Consider the following 14,325-nt stretch of genomic DNA (forward strand, 5'->3'; position numbering starts at 1 on the left):
TCAAGTGCCTACCGGGTGCCAAGCACGGTTCAAAGCACTGGGGTAGGTACAATTTAATCAAGTTGGACGCGGTCCCTGTCCCGCATAGGGGTCGCACTGCTAATCCCCATTTTAACTGAGGCACAGAGAAGTTAAGTGACTTGCCCAGGTCAAACAGCAGACACGTGGCGGAGTGAGGATTGGAACCCAGGCCCTTCTGACTCACAGGCCAGCCTTCTAGCCACCTTGCCAAGTTCTGGAAGGGACTTTAACTTATATATATTATATATATATATATGTTATATATTGTGGGCAAAATATACCCCACAACACTACATTCCCCCGGCTACATCACGGAATACCCTGGATCTAACTCGATAAGAAAATGGAGAAGGGAGCCCTTCGTTGTAAGAAAAGAAGAAACAGTTTAACCACTCTGGAAATAGAGCCACGAACATCACAGTCATTCTAAAGGTAAAGGAACAAGAAAGAGGAGAGAGCGTTCAATGAAAATGTCAGGTTTTGTGCTTGGACGAAGGAGGGAAAGGCGGACGGCTTTCGGTGAGGTGGTCTCTGTGGCAGCGGGAGAGGGCTGCGAAAGGTTTCGATTAGAGCAGGCCCGACAACTGAGGGGAAAGTCTGGGAATAATTTGGAGACGCACCGAACTGCCTTGGAACCGAACGGTGCGGGTGCGGTGTGGGTTTGGAACGGCCTTGAGGCTCAAAAGGCCGAAAGGAAGTTACCGACGGTAGTGACATTATCATGGATGAGGGGGCCAGACTTGAGGCTGCTAGGAACGGAACCACATGCGTGATAAACCTAAATGGAAAATGGCTTCCTGGATCCAGAGCATATATAATTATAACGATAATTATGATATTTATTAAGGTCTTACTATGTGCCGAACACTGTTCTAAGCGCTGGGGGAGATATGGAGTCATCAGGTTGTCCCACGAGGGTCTCAGAGTCTTAATTCCCTTTTACAGATGAGGTAATGGAGGCACAGAGAAGTTGTGACTTGCCTCGGGTCACACAGCAGACATAGTGGCGGACGCGGGATTAGAACCCACGTCCTCTGACTCCCAAGCCTGGGCTCTTTCTATTGAGCCACCTGCTTCTCTGGGCTGGGGCTCTCAGTGTGGATCGATCCCAGATCCATCAATCAATCAATGGTATTTATCGAGCGCTTTGTACGTGCAGAGCACTGTACCACGCACTTGGGAGAGTACAGTGCAGCAGAGTTAGCAGACAACGTTAGCAGACCCCAGACGGAATAATAACAGTGATTGTGGTATTTGGTTGGGCATTTACTATGTGCCAGGCACTGTACTAAGCCCTCCGGTCGAGAAAGGTAAGCGGGTGGGACACCGTCCGTGCCCCGAGTGGGGCTCACAATCCCCATTTTACAGATGAAGGAACTGAGGCGTGGAGAAGGGAAGTGACTCGTCCAAGGTCCCGTGGCAGACAAGTAGCAGAGCCCGCATGAGAACCCGCGTCCTTCTGACTCCTAGGCTCAGGCTCCACCAATTAATAATAATGTTGGTATTTGTTAAGCGCATCCTATGTGCAGAGCACTGTCCTAAGCGCTGGGGGAGATACATTGTCATCGGGTTGTCCCACGTGGGGCACGCAGTTAATCCCCATTTTACAGATGAGGTCACTGAGGCACAGAGAAGCGAAGCGACTTGCCCACAGTCACACAGCTGACAGATGGCAGAGTCTGAATTCAAACCCGTGACCTCTGACTCCCAAGCCTAGGCTCTTTCCACTGAGCCACGATTAGGCCACAGTGTTTCCCTCCAAGTAAGGAAATGAGTCAGGGAGATCTCTTGGAGAAACAGCGTGGCTCAGCGGCAAGAGCCCGGGCTCGGGAGTCCGAGGTCGTGAGTTCTAATCCCGGTTCCGCCGCTCGTCTGCTCTGTGACTTTGGGCAAGCCGCTTAACTTCTCTGGGCCTCAGTTACCTCATCCGCAAAAACGGGGATTAAAAACGTGAGCCGCCCCATGGGACGATCTGATTACCCTGTATCTATCTGTGCTTAGAACAGTGCTTAGCACAGGGTAAGCGCTTAGCAAATACTATCATTATCATTTATTATCATTAAAAATATTCATTCATCTATTATAATCGTATTTATTGAGAGCTTATTGTGTGCAAAACACTGTACTAAGCACTTGGGAGAGGACACTATAACATCAAACAGCTTTCCTGCCCACAAGGAGTTCACAGTCTAGAGGGAGAGACAGATATCGATATAAATGAATAAATTGTTAATATGACGCGTGAATTGATTATATAAATGAACCGATAGTATGGCTGCATGAATTGAAAATATCAATGAATTGATAATATAAATAATTAATAATCATGGCATTTGTTAAGTTCTATGTGCCAAATACTGTTCTAAGCGCTGGGGTAGATACAAGGCAATCAGGTTGTCCCACGTGGGGCTCCCAGCCTTCATCCCCGTTTTCCAGATGAGATAACTGAGGTACAGAAAAGTGAGGTGACTTGCCGAAGGTCACACAGCAGACAAATAATAATGATGATGTTGGTATTTGCTGAGCGCTTAGTATGTGCAAAGCACCGTTCTAAGCGCTGGGGGGATACAAGGTGATCAGGTTGTCCCTCGTGGGGCTCACAGTTTTGATCCCCATTTTACAGATGAGGGAACTGAGGCACAGAGAAGTAAAGCGACTTGCCCCAAGTCACCCAGCCGGCAAGCGGCCGAGCCGGGATTAGAACCCATGACCTCTGACTCCCAAGCCCGGGCCCTTTCCACTGAGCCACGCTGCTTCTCAAACCCATGAACCCCCCCCCCCCCCCCCCCCCCCCATTAGTATTTACTGAGGTTTCGAGCAATTGGGAGAATAGAAGGGAGTTAGATGATTTTAGGAAGCTCGCTTAATCGGTCCCCGTGCACGGTGAAGTGATAAAAAGGATCCTGTGGATTTGGGGCAAAAATTGTGAAGCCACTTTTATAAATAGTTGCGCGGCTCTCTTGTGACCTCTTCTGGATTGCCCAGAATTTTCTAGATCTCTGTCACTTCTCCACTTCCAAGAAATGACTCTGGAATCAGAGGGCCGGGGAGGAAAGCCAAAGTGTCCTTGTTTATCTTTCTGTTTTTGGCAAGAATTACGTTTAGGGTTAAGGATGGGTTAAACATCCTCTTGAGAAAGATTCCTTCCCTCTCTTCAGTTAAACAATCCAGTAAAAAGGGACGCTGATCTCACCGGCATCCTGACTCGCTCTCTCTCCACCCAACTCCAGAATCTCTCCTCGACGCCCGACGCCGAGTCGTTTAACGCCCTCGTCGTTATCATTATCAGTAAGATTTATTTAGAACCTCCCGTGGGCAGACACCGTACTAAGCCCTTGGGAGGTTATCAAATACCAAATACCAACATTATTATTATTATTATCGTTATCAAAGAGAAGACGGGATTCCTGCCTTCAAGGAGCACACATTTCACTTTATGGCTGGAGTAGCTGAGAGGCTTAAGGGGAAGTTTAATAATAATAATAACGATGATGGCATTTGTTAAGCACTTATTATGTGCCGAGCACTGTTCTAAGCACTGGGGTCGATACAGGGTAATCAGGTTGTCCCACATGGGGGTCACGCTTTTAATCCCCATTTTACAGATAATGATGTGGGTATTTGTTAAGCGCTTACTATGCGCAGAGCACCGTTCTAAGCGCTGGGGGAGATACAGGGTCGTCAGGTCGGCCCACCTGAGGCTCACAGTTAATCCCCATTTTACCGATGAGGGAACTGAGGCCCAGAGAAGTGAAGTGACTCGCCCACAGTCGCACAGCTGACAAGTGGCAGAGCGAGGATTCAAACTCATGACCTCTGACTCCCGAGCCCGGGCTCTTTCCACTGAGTCACGCTGCTTAGATCCTGAGGCCCAGAGAAGTGAAGTGACTTGCCCGAGATCACACAGCAGACAAGTAGCACAATCGCTGACTTCCAGAGCTTTATAGTCTGCCTGGGAGACAGACACCGCAGAAAATTGCAAACGCAAAGAGGCGCGGACGTCGTCGCCGTGGATGGTTGTGGGTGGTTAGGTGACCCTTGGTAGGCCTTCCCAGACTGAGCTCCCCCCTTTCTTTTCCCCTCTGCTCCCTCTCCCCCCCCTTCACCTCTCCGCAGCCAAACCCTCTCCTCCCCCCTTTCCCTCTCCTCCTCCCCCTCTCCCCCCTCGGCACCGTACTCGTCCGCCCGACCGTAAAGATCTTCATCACCCTATTTATTTTGTTTAATGAGCTGTACGTCACCCTGATTCTATTTAGTTGCCACTGTTTTTGTGAGATGTTCTCCCCCTCGACTCTACTTATCGCCATCCTTCTCATCCGTCCGTCTCCCCCGATTCGACCGTGAGCCCGTCAGTGGGCAGGGACCGTCTCTATCTGTTGCCGATTTGTCCATTCCAAGCGCTTAGTACAGTGCTGTGCACATAGTAAGCGCTCAGTCAATGCTATTGAATGAAGGAATGAATGATATAGCCCAGGGAGTCGAGAAATAAATCAGGGAAGGCTGCCTAGAGGACAGGTGATCTCAGTAGGACTTTGAAGAGAAAGAGAATGATTAGAGTTGTATGTTAGACTGTGAGCCGTCATGGGCCAGGGATTGTCTCTACCTTTTGCCAAATTATCCATTCCAAGCGCTTAGTACAGTGCTCTGCACATAGTAAGCGCTCAATAATACTATTGAATGAATGAATGAATGAATATAATTGAGTCCAACCTGATTAACTTGTATCTACCCCAGCACTTAAAACAGCGTCTGGCACATCTGGCTTGGGAGTCAGAGGTCATGGGTTCGAAACCCGACTCTTCCCCTTGTCAGCTGTGTGACCGTGGGCAAGTCACTTCACTTCTCTGGGCCTCAGTTCCCGCATCTGTAAAATGGGGATGAAGACTGTGAGCCTCACGTGGGACAACCTGATTCCCCTGCATCTACCCCAGCGCTTAGAACAGTGCTCTGCACGTAGTAAGCGGTAAACAAATACCAACATTATTATTATTATGATTACATAGCAAGCAGTTAATAATCATAATAGTGATTGTGGGATTTGTTAAGCACTTACTATATGCCAGGCACTGTACTAAGCATATATGAAAAGAGAATTAATTCCTTAGAGTGGCATGTAAGAGAAAAGAGAGGCACGTATGAAAAGAGAAGCAGCGTGGCTCAGTGGAAAGGGCCCGGGCTTGGGAGTCAGAGGTCTTGGGTTTGAATCCCGGCTCTGCCCCTTGTCGGCTGTGTGACTGTGGGCGAGTCGCTTCACTTCTCTGGGCCTCAGTGACGTCATCTGTAAAATGGGGTTTAAGACTGTGAGCCTCATGTGGGCAACCCGATTACCCTGTATCTCCCCCAGCGCTTAGAACGGTGCTCTGCCCGTATTAAGCACTCAACGAATACCAACGTTATCATTATGAAGACCACAGCGTTTAGTCTATGCTGACTAATTCACGTTAAGCACTGACATATCCCTGAAAATAATCTTAGTGTAGTTCAAAAGTCTTTGGGGAAATGCTCTTGTCTACTCAAAACACTGGTCGATGCGGATGGGGCATGAAAAACCGATCAGTGGTATTTACTGAGCACTTTATGCAGAGCACTCTATTAAGTACTTGGGAGAGTTAGAGTTAGTAGGCAGAGCTCCTGCCCTCAAGGAGTTTATTATCTAACAGGGGAGACAAACATTTAAAAGGAGTAAAGCAACAGGGTATAAAAATATGCGTATACGTGCCACCGGGGAAGGGGTGAATCCCGTGTTCTGCAGAGATGCAGACGTGCTGACGTAGCTCTGGAGTGGGGTTGAGCGATAAAAGACTGATTGGGAAATTGATCGGTAATATTCGTTTAAGCTGACGTTCCGTAAACACTGAGGAATAAAGAAAGTAACCCTGCCATCCATTTCCTGCTCTCCCGAATCTGTAAAATAGAGAGGATTGGAATAAACAAAGCTTGATCCCCTATTCACTACATAATAAACCCTTTTTAGTCTGTGGTTTCCAGACCATTTGACCTAGTATAGTATACCTGAAATTCATAAACCAAGGAAAACGTCTTTTCACATATGGAAAGGCTCTTTCAAACAAAACCACACGCTTAGTTCTAATAGAAATCATTCAACTCGCCGTGCAATCAGAGCATTTTCATACAAAGACTCTATTTTTCCAGCAGAAACCATGTGCCCTCAAATACTTCCCAAGAACAGTGCTTCGTATGTCACAAGAGACTTGGATCAAACTGGTTTTACTTCTTTGAAATTTGGTACAGCATTGCAAGTGGAATATCACTCCTTGGTAAATAAACTATTTTATAACCTTAAAAACCTTTAGATGGTCTTTGGAGAGGAATATATTAACGTTGGATTAAATAAATCATTCATTCCCAGCAATGGTGCATTAGAAAGTATAAACGTGTTGCGTTTCCAAAAAAAAGGTCATTTTAAATATCAGAATACTATGCATAAAGAATTCAGCCAGTCTATCCTTTAACTAAATTGTTGTATACGATTGTGTATTGTACCTACTACATTGTAAACTGTGCCTCAGTTTCCTTTAACTAAACTGTTACATATAAGTGTGTATTGTACCTACTACGATGTAAACTGTGCCTCAGTTTCCTTCTCTGTTGAATGGGGGCCAAAATCACGTTCTCTAGCCTCCTAAAATTGTTGGTATCGGTTAGGAACTGTGTCCAGTCTAATTGCATTGTGTCTACCTCGGTGCTTAGTATATAACTTGGCGCATAGTAAGCACTTAACAGATGCCGGTATTATTATTATTTTTTATGCTACGTGTCAACTTTTAGGATTGTAAGCCCCACGAGGGACAGGGACTGTGTCCAGCCCATTTGCTTTGGATCCACCCCAGTGCTTAGTACAGTGCCTGGCTCATTGTAAGCCTTTTAAAAATACCATAATAATTATTATTAATAAACATTTGCTAGGTGCCCGGCGCTGTTTTTTGTGCCGGGGTAGATACAAGATAATCAGATTGGACGCAGTCCCTGTCCCACAAGAGAATCGCTGTCTTAATCCCTATTTTACGGCTGAGGTAACCGAGGCATAGGGAAGTGAAGTGACTGGCCCAAGGTCACCCAGCAGATGCGTGGTGGAGGTGGAATTAGAACCCAGGGCCACTGTCCACTAGGCCACGCTGCTGCTCTGAATCATGAAGGCCTCGTGTGTCCCTCTGGATGATGCTGATGATTATATTCATCCTTCTGACGTTGGGAAGCCACCCGGAGGACTGCTTGGGCCTGGTAGTCGAGAGACCTGGTTTCTAATCCTAGCCTCACCACTTGCCTGCTGTGTGACTTTGGGCAACACACATACCTTCTCTGTGCCTCAGGCTCCTCAGCTGTAAAATGGGAATTCGATACCTGCTCTCCTTCCCCCTTCAACTGTAAGCCCCGTGTGGGGCAGGGACTGCATCTGGTTTGAGTGCACTGACTCTATCCCAGGATTTAGTATAACGTTGGGTATATGGAGAAACAGCGTGGCTCGGTGGAAAGAGTCTGGGCTTGGGAGTCAGAGGTCATGAGTTCGAATCCCGGCTCTGCCACTTCTCAGCTGTGTGACTGTGGGCAAGTCACTTAACTTCTCTGTGCCTTAGTTACCTCATCTGTAAAATGGGGATTAACCGTGAGCCCCACGTGGGCCAACCTGATGACCCTGTATCTACCCCAGTGCTTAGAACAGTGCTCTGCTCATAGTAAGCGCTTAACAAATACCAACATTATTATAATTATTATCATTATATAGTAAACCCTTAAGAAATGACACATTTATTACTGCTATTATTCCCTTCCTTGGTGAGACCGTCAAATATTATTTCCTTAGATTCATCCCCGGCCAGAAAGTTGTTGGGTGGGGTTGGTCAGAGTCCTCTCTGTGAGCTAATGCAATAGAGGGAGAAGAGAATGAAACTCTCGGTTTGACATGATATTGCTCTGGAAAGCCTAATGGACAGAGCACGGGCCTGGGAGTCAGAGGACCTGGGTTCTAATCCTGCCTCTGCCACTTTCCTGCTGTGTGACCTTGAGCAAGCCACTTAACTTCTCTGAGCATCGCTTTCCTCATCTACGGAATGGGGGTTCAGTACGTGTTTTAGAGTCCCATGCGGGGCCTGATTAACTTGTATTTACCTCAGTGTTTAGTACAGTGCTTGGTATATATAGTAATTCCTTAACATATATCACAATGACAGTGCTCTGCACATAGTAAGCGCTCAATAAATACTATTGAATGAATGAATTATTATTATTATTATTATTGGTTAGGAGGTTTGTTCAACTAGGAGTCGTTATTGAAACTTTATACAATGATTTGCACATAATAAGGGCTCAGTAAATACCACCGACTGACTGTTTGAGGGGGAGGCTACATGATGGAGTGAAGGTACTTCAGGAGTCAAGTTTGCATATGTCCATACTCGTAATTTATATGTTTATATTTATTCAGTCATATTTATTTAGCACTCACTGTGTGTAGAGCACTGTAATGATGATGATAATCATAATAGTTAAGTGTTTACTATGTGCAAGGCACTAATAATAATAATTACCCTATTTCCTATGTGCCAAGCACTGATCTAAGCGCTGGGGTAGATACAAGATGATCGGGTTGTCCCACGTGGGGCTCACAGTCTTAATCCCCATTTTCCGGATGAGGTCAATGGGGCTCGGAGAAGGCAAGTGACTTGCCCCAGGTCACACAGCAGACAAGAGGCCGAGCAGGGATTACAGCCCACATCCTCTGACTCCCAGGCCCGGACTCTATCCACTAAGCCACGCTGCTTCTCTCTTTCTCTTCAAATTGAGAGGATGGTGTCACGGTGTCGACTATATTATCTATTTATTCATTCGAGTCTTGTTTCTCTTAAGTGTGGTGGATCCTCAGCCGGTCTACCAGCCGGTGCCTTTAAATGTAAACTCCTCGAGGGCAAATCAAGTCTTTCGTCCTTTGACTATTTCCAAGTAAATATTGACGGATTTCCTTCGTTTGGGAATTTGAGGCTTTAGAGCATAGCTTTTTGAGGACAGGGAACGAGGCTGTTAACTCTGGTGTATTGAACTCTCCCACAGTCTTAGTATAGTGCTCTGCACATAGCAGCGTGCCTTAGTGGAGTCAGAGGTCGTGGGTTCTAACCTCCCCTCGGCCACTCCTCAGCGGTGTGACTGTGGGCGAGTCACTTGACTTCTCTGGGCCTCAGTTACCTCATCTGTAAAATGGTGGTTAAATCTGTGAGCCTCAAGTGGGACAACCTGATTACCTCGTGTCTACTCCAGTGGTTGGAACAGTGCTCTGCACGTAGTAAGCGCTTAACAAATACCGTCATTATCATTATTATAGCAAGCGCCCAATCCATAACCTTGATGGGTTGATTGTTCTACTTGAGCTTGCTAATACTGATGGAACGTGTGATGTGGAGTCAGTCAACCTCTACACTGTTGACACGTCGATCTTAATTCCCAGCGTTGCGCTGCGCCCGGCACACAGCAGCGGACGCACAATTCGGCCTGACCTGCCTCTATCCTGCCTCGGGAGAGTTCAGAGATCGGGCAGGATGTTAACAGAGATCAAATCACCAATCCTGTTTAATGAGCGCTTACCGTGTGCCGAGCACCGTCCTGAGCGCTTGGGAGAGTACGACAGAACAGACACATAATAATAATTTGGTATCAGTTAGGCGCTTACTACGTGCAGAGCACTGTTCTAAGCGCTGGGGTAGATACAGGGTCATCAGGTTGTCTCACGTGAGGCTCACAGTTAATCCCCATTTGACAGATGAGGTCACTGAGGCACAGAGAAGTTAAGCGACTTGCCCACAGTCACACAGCTGACGAGTGGCAGAGCTGGGATTCAAACCCATGACCCCTGACTCCCAAGCCCGGGCTCTTTCCACTGAGCCACGCTGCTGAGCTTACAGTCTAGAGGGGGAGAGAGAAGATGATACAAATTAAGAAATTATGGAGCTGTATATAAGTACTGTGGGGCCGAGCTGGGGAAGGAGCTGGGGGGAGACGGGGGTGAATAAAGAGAGCAAGTTAGGGGTGCGATAGATACCACGTCTTCAAACAATGCATCTAAATGCTTCCTGGATTACGCGAGGCACGTATGAGGTCACACTAAACCCGAAACTCTAAATGCGTGACGTCATCTTGCCGCAAAGAAGCCCTCCAAGGTTGATTTCAATCAAGCCATCAATCAAAGGTATTTATTGAGCATTTACTGTGGGCAGAGCGCTGTACTAACTGCTTGGGTGAGTACCTCTTGATTCTATTTCCATCCCCTTGATTCTATTCATTGCTATTGTTTTTGTCTGCCTGCCTCCCCCGATTAGACTGTAAGCCCATCAAAGGGCAGGGACCGTCTCTGTTACCGATTTGTCCATTCCAAGCGCTTAGTACAGTGCTCTGCACCTAGTAAGTGCTCAATAAATACTATTGAATGAATGAATACAGTACAATTTTCATTGCCTAGAAGGAGCTTGCAGTCTAGTAGGGGACGAGACTGCAAAATAAATTACCGATCGGTTAAACGGGAGCTTGTAGGGATGCTTACGAAAGATCCGTGGGGTGGAGTTAGAGCGAATATCGAGGATAAAAGGCTCCAGATCAGATTCAATAGTATTTATTGAGCGCTTACTATGTGCAGAGCACTGTACTAAGCGCTTGGAATGAACAAGTCGGCAACAGATAGAGACGGTCCCTGCCGTTTGACGGGCTCACGGTCTGATCGGGGGAGACGGACGTGCATAGGCCATGCACAAGGGAGGGGATATCGTGGAAATGAGAGCTTAGTCAGAAATAGTATTGGGCAGTTAGTACAGCTCAAGGTTTGAACGATTTTAATATTATTATTATCATTTTTATTATACTTTTAAGTGCTTACTATATGTCAAGCACAGTTCTGAGCACTGGAATAGATACAAGTACATAAAATCTGACACAGTCCCTTTACCACATGAGCTTCCCGGTTAAGTACGGGAAGTGAAGGACATTGATAGAACTGAGTTTATTCCTTAATCTTTTCCCTGTCGGCTTCGCCATTGTGTTCCCACTCTAAAATTCCCCGAAAATGTCCTCGCGTTCGGAGACCGCAATTGTATCGAAGAGAATCTGGGCTAATTTTATTTACGACCAAAGATTTCACAGCCCTGTAAAATCCATTCTTTTCATAAACATCGCAATCAACGGAATCCTGGGTTTTGTCAAACACTGCTTTAAAAGAGAGAAACAACAGCCTCGCAATCAGATCAGCTCTGTATTTTGTAAAAGTTTTCCTAGAAATGTAATTAGGTTAACTTTCCAGGCCTACCCTGAATACGTTTTGGGACGCTGGAAGAAACTGGGTTATTTGAGGTGATTGGAAAGATCAGTGGAATTGTTCATGAGCTCTCTTCTGTATTTTTGTCAAAAATAGATTTTCTGCTCTTGGAATCGTTGTTCGCAATCGCATGTTATAGATGATTTAAATTTCTACTCCACATTTGCTACGGGGGAGTAGTCAGACGAATAGAATGGCTGAAATAAGACAACCAGCGTCAGAAAGCGATAAACAAGTAAGGAGAGGAGGGCAATCTTAAAATTGTATTAGTATTGCCTGGGCTAAGCAATGGAGAAGAACCAAACGAAGAAATATTACGTTCCTTGACTATAAGGAACTTACAGTCTAATGGGGAAAGACAGAGATATAAATATTTACAAATAGAGTAACCACAATAATAGAGTGTACACTAGGATATCATATTAGAGAAGCAGCGTGGCTCCGTGGAAAGAGCACGGGCTTGGGAGTCAGAGGTCATGGGTTCGAACCCCGGCTCTGCCACTTGGCAGCTGTGTGACTGTGGGCGAGTCACTTCACTTCTCTGGGCCTCAGTTTCCTCATCTGTAAAATGGGGATTAAGACCGTGAGGCTCACGTGGGACAACCTGATTACCCTGTATCTACCCCGGCGCTTAGAACAGTGCTCTGCACACAGTAAAGGCTTAACAGACATCAACATTATTATCATTACAATTAATAATACTAATTATGGTACTTGTAAAGCACTTACTATGTGCCACGCACTGTTGTAACCGCTGGAGTAGATAAAAGCTAATCAGGATGAACACAGTCCCTGTCCTACATGGAGCTCACGCTCTTAATCCTCATTTTACAGATGAGGTAACTGAGGCCCAGAGAAGTGAAGGGACTTGCCCAAGGTCACTCAGCAGACATGTCGAGGAGGCGGGATTAGAATCCAGTTCCTTCCGACTTCTAGGCCCGGGCTCTCGTCAAGAAATTGTACCGATTCTTTGCTACGTTTGTAACAAAAGTGACGAGGATGATACAGGTGAATTATAGGGGCTAGAGGTGGCTGATGGTTGGGATGAATATGATCGAGTGCTGGCAATTAATCACGGAAGGCTGGCTGGAGGAAGTTGCATTTTAAGAGGGCCGTCTTGTGGGAGGAGGAAGGGAGGGAGTTTCAAGCCCGGGGGACAGGAAGAGGGAAGGCGACGGAGGCCTTGCTAGAGTGGTCCACGACGTTCTTTGTGGTGCAGGCGACAGGGTGATAGATTCCACTGTAATATTAATAATAACAATGATCGTGGTATTTGTTAGGCACTTACTATGAGCCGGGCACTGTACTGAGCGCTGGGGTGGATACGAACAAATCGGTTTGGACACAGTCCCCGTCTCACGTGGGGCTCACAGTCTCAATCCCCCTTTTTACAGACGATGTAAAGTAGCAAGGGCTTGGGAGTCAGAGGTCGTGGGTTCGACTCCCGGCTCTGCCACTTGTCGGCTGTGTGACTGTGGGCGAGTCACAACTTCTCTGGGCCTCAGTTCCCTCATCTGTCAAATGGGGATGAAGACTCTGAGCCCCATGTGGGACAACCTGATTACCCTGTATCTACCCCAGCGCTTAGAACAGTGCTCTGCACATAATAAGCGCTTAACAAATACCAACATTATTGTTATCGGCTCCGTGGCTTAGTTGGTAAAGGCGCCTGTCTCGTAAACAGGAGGTCCTGGGTTCAAATCCCAGTGGGGCTTTTCCTTTCTCGATGGCCGAGGGTGTTTACCCCGATTAGACCGTGCACCTGTCAAAGGGCAGGGACCGTCTCTATCTGTTACCGATTTGTACATTCCAAGCGCTTAATAATAATAATGTTGGTATTTGTTAAGCGCTTACTATGTGCTTACTACAGTGCTCTGCACATAGTAAGTGCTCAATAAATACTGTCTCTATCTGATACCAATTTATACATTAATAATAATAATGTTGGTATTGGTTAAGCGCTTACTACGTGCAGAGCACTGTTCTAAGCGCTGGGGTAGACACAGGGGAATCAGGTTGTCCCACGTGGGGCTCACGGTCTTCATCCCCATTTTCCAGATGAGGCAACTGAGGCCCAGAGCAGTGAAGTGACTCGCCCACAGTCACACAGCTGACAAGTGGCAGAGCCGGCATTCGAACCCATGACCTCCGACTCCAAAGCCCGTGCTCTTTCCACGGAGCCACGCTGCTTCTCTGAGCGCTTAGTACGGTGCTCTGCACATAGTAAGCGCTCAAGAAATACTATTGAATGAATGAATAAACACTATTGAATGAATGAATGAATACCTTATTCTACCGAGGCACGGAGGAGTGTATGGACTTGCCCAAGGTCAGACAGCAGACAAGTGGCGGAGCCGGGATTAGAACCCGTGACTATTTTTGACTCCCAGGCCCCTGCTCTATCCACTACGACATGCTGCTTCAGAAGTCCGTCCAAGGCCGCCGGACCCCGATGCTTTTTTCTCCGTGTAGAGGAGGCCGCTACTCTCCACCCGCTGCTACATCCTGTGCTCTTCTCCCAGATCCTGGTGGACGCGAGTGTGGCTTCTGAGTTGTAGAACCCAGCTGGAAAAGCCAAGGAGAGGTAAGTTGGGCTCTTACGGCGAGTCCTCCCATCTGACAGGCATCCGATCAGCTGAAAACCAGACCACCCGGCCGAAAATTAGTCAAATAATAATAATAACGATGGTATCTGTTAAGCGCTCACGATGTGTCGGGCGCTGTTCTAAGCACTGGGATAGATTCGAGGTAATCAGGTCGCTCCACGTGGGGCTCACAGTCTTAATCCCCATTTTCCGGATGAGGTCACTGAAGCACAGAGAATAATAATAATAATAATAATGATAATGTTGGTATTTGTTAAGCGCTTACTGCGTGCAGAGAGAGCACCGTTCTAAGCGCCGGGGTAGATACAGGGGAATGAGGTTGTCCCACGCGAGGCTCCCAGTCTTCACCCCCATTTTGCAGATGAGGGAACTGAGGCACAGAGAAGT

The 14,325-nt window shown here is 46.8% G+C and overlaps 1 non-coding gene across 1 annotated transcript; it reads left to right on the forward strand.

The window, feature by feature from the left end:
• The first annotated feature begins 12,973 nt into the window (after positions 1–12,973).
• On the forward strand, positions 12,974–13,047 carry TRNAT-CGU. The gene has a single exon. It is a non-coding gene; the product is annotated as a tRNA-Thr (tRNA).
• Positions 13,048–14,325: the final 1,278 nt, after the last annotated feature.

Source organism: Ornithorhynchus anatinus, chromosome X1, assembly GCF_004115215.2.
Source record: "Ornithorhynchus anatinus isolate Pmale09 chromosome X1, mOrnAna1.pri.v4, whole genome shotgun sequence".
NCBI classification, from domain to species: Eukaryota; Metazoa; Chordata; class Mammalia; order Monotremata; family Ornithorhynchidae; genus Ornithorhynchus; species Ornithorhynchus anatinus.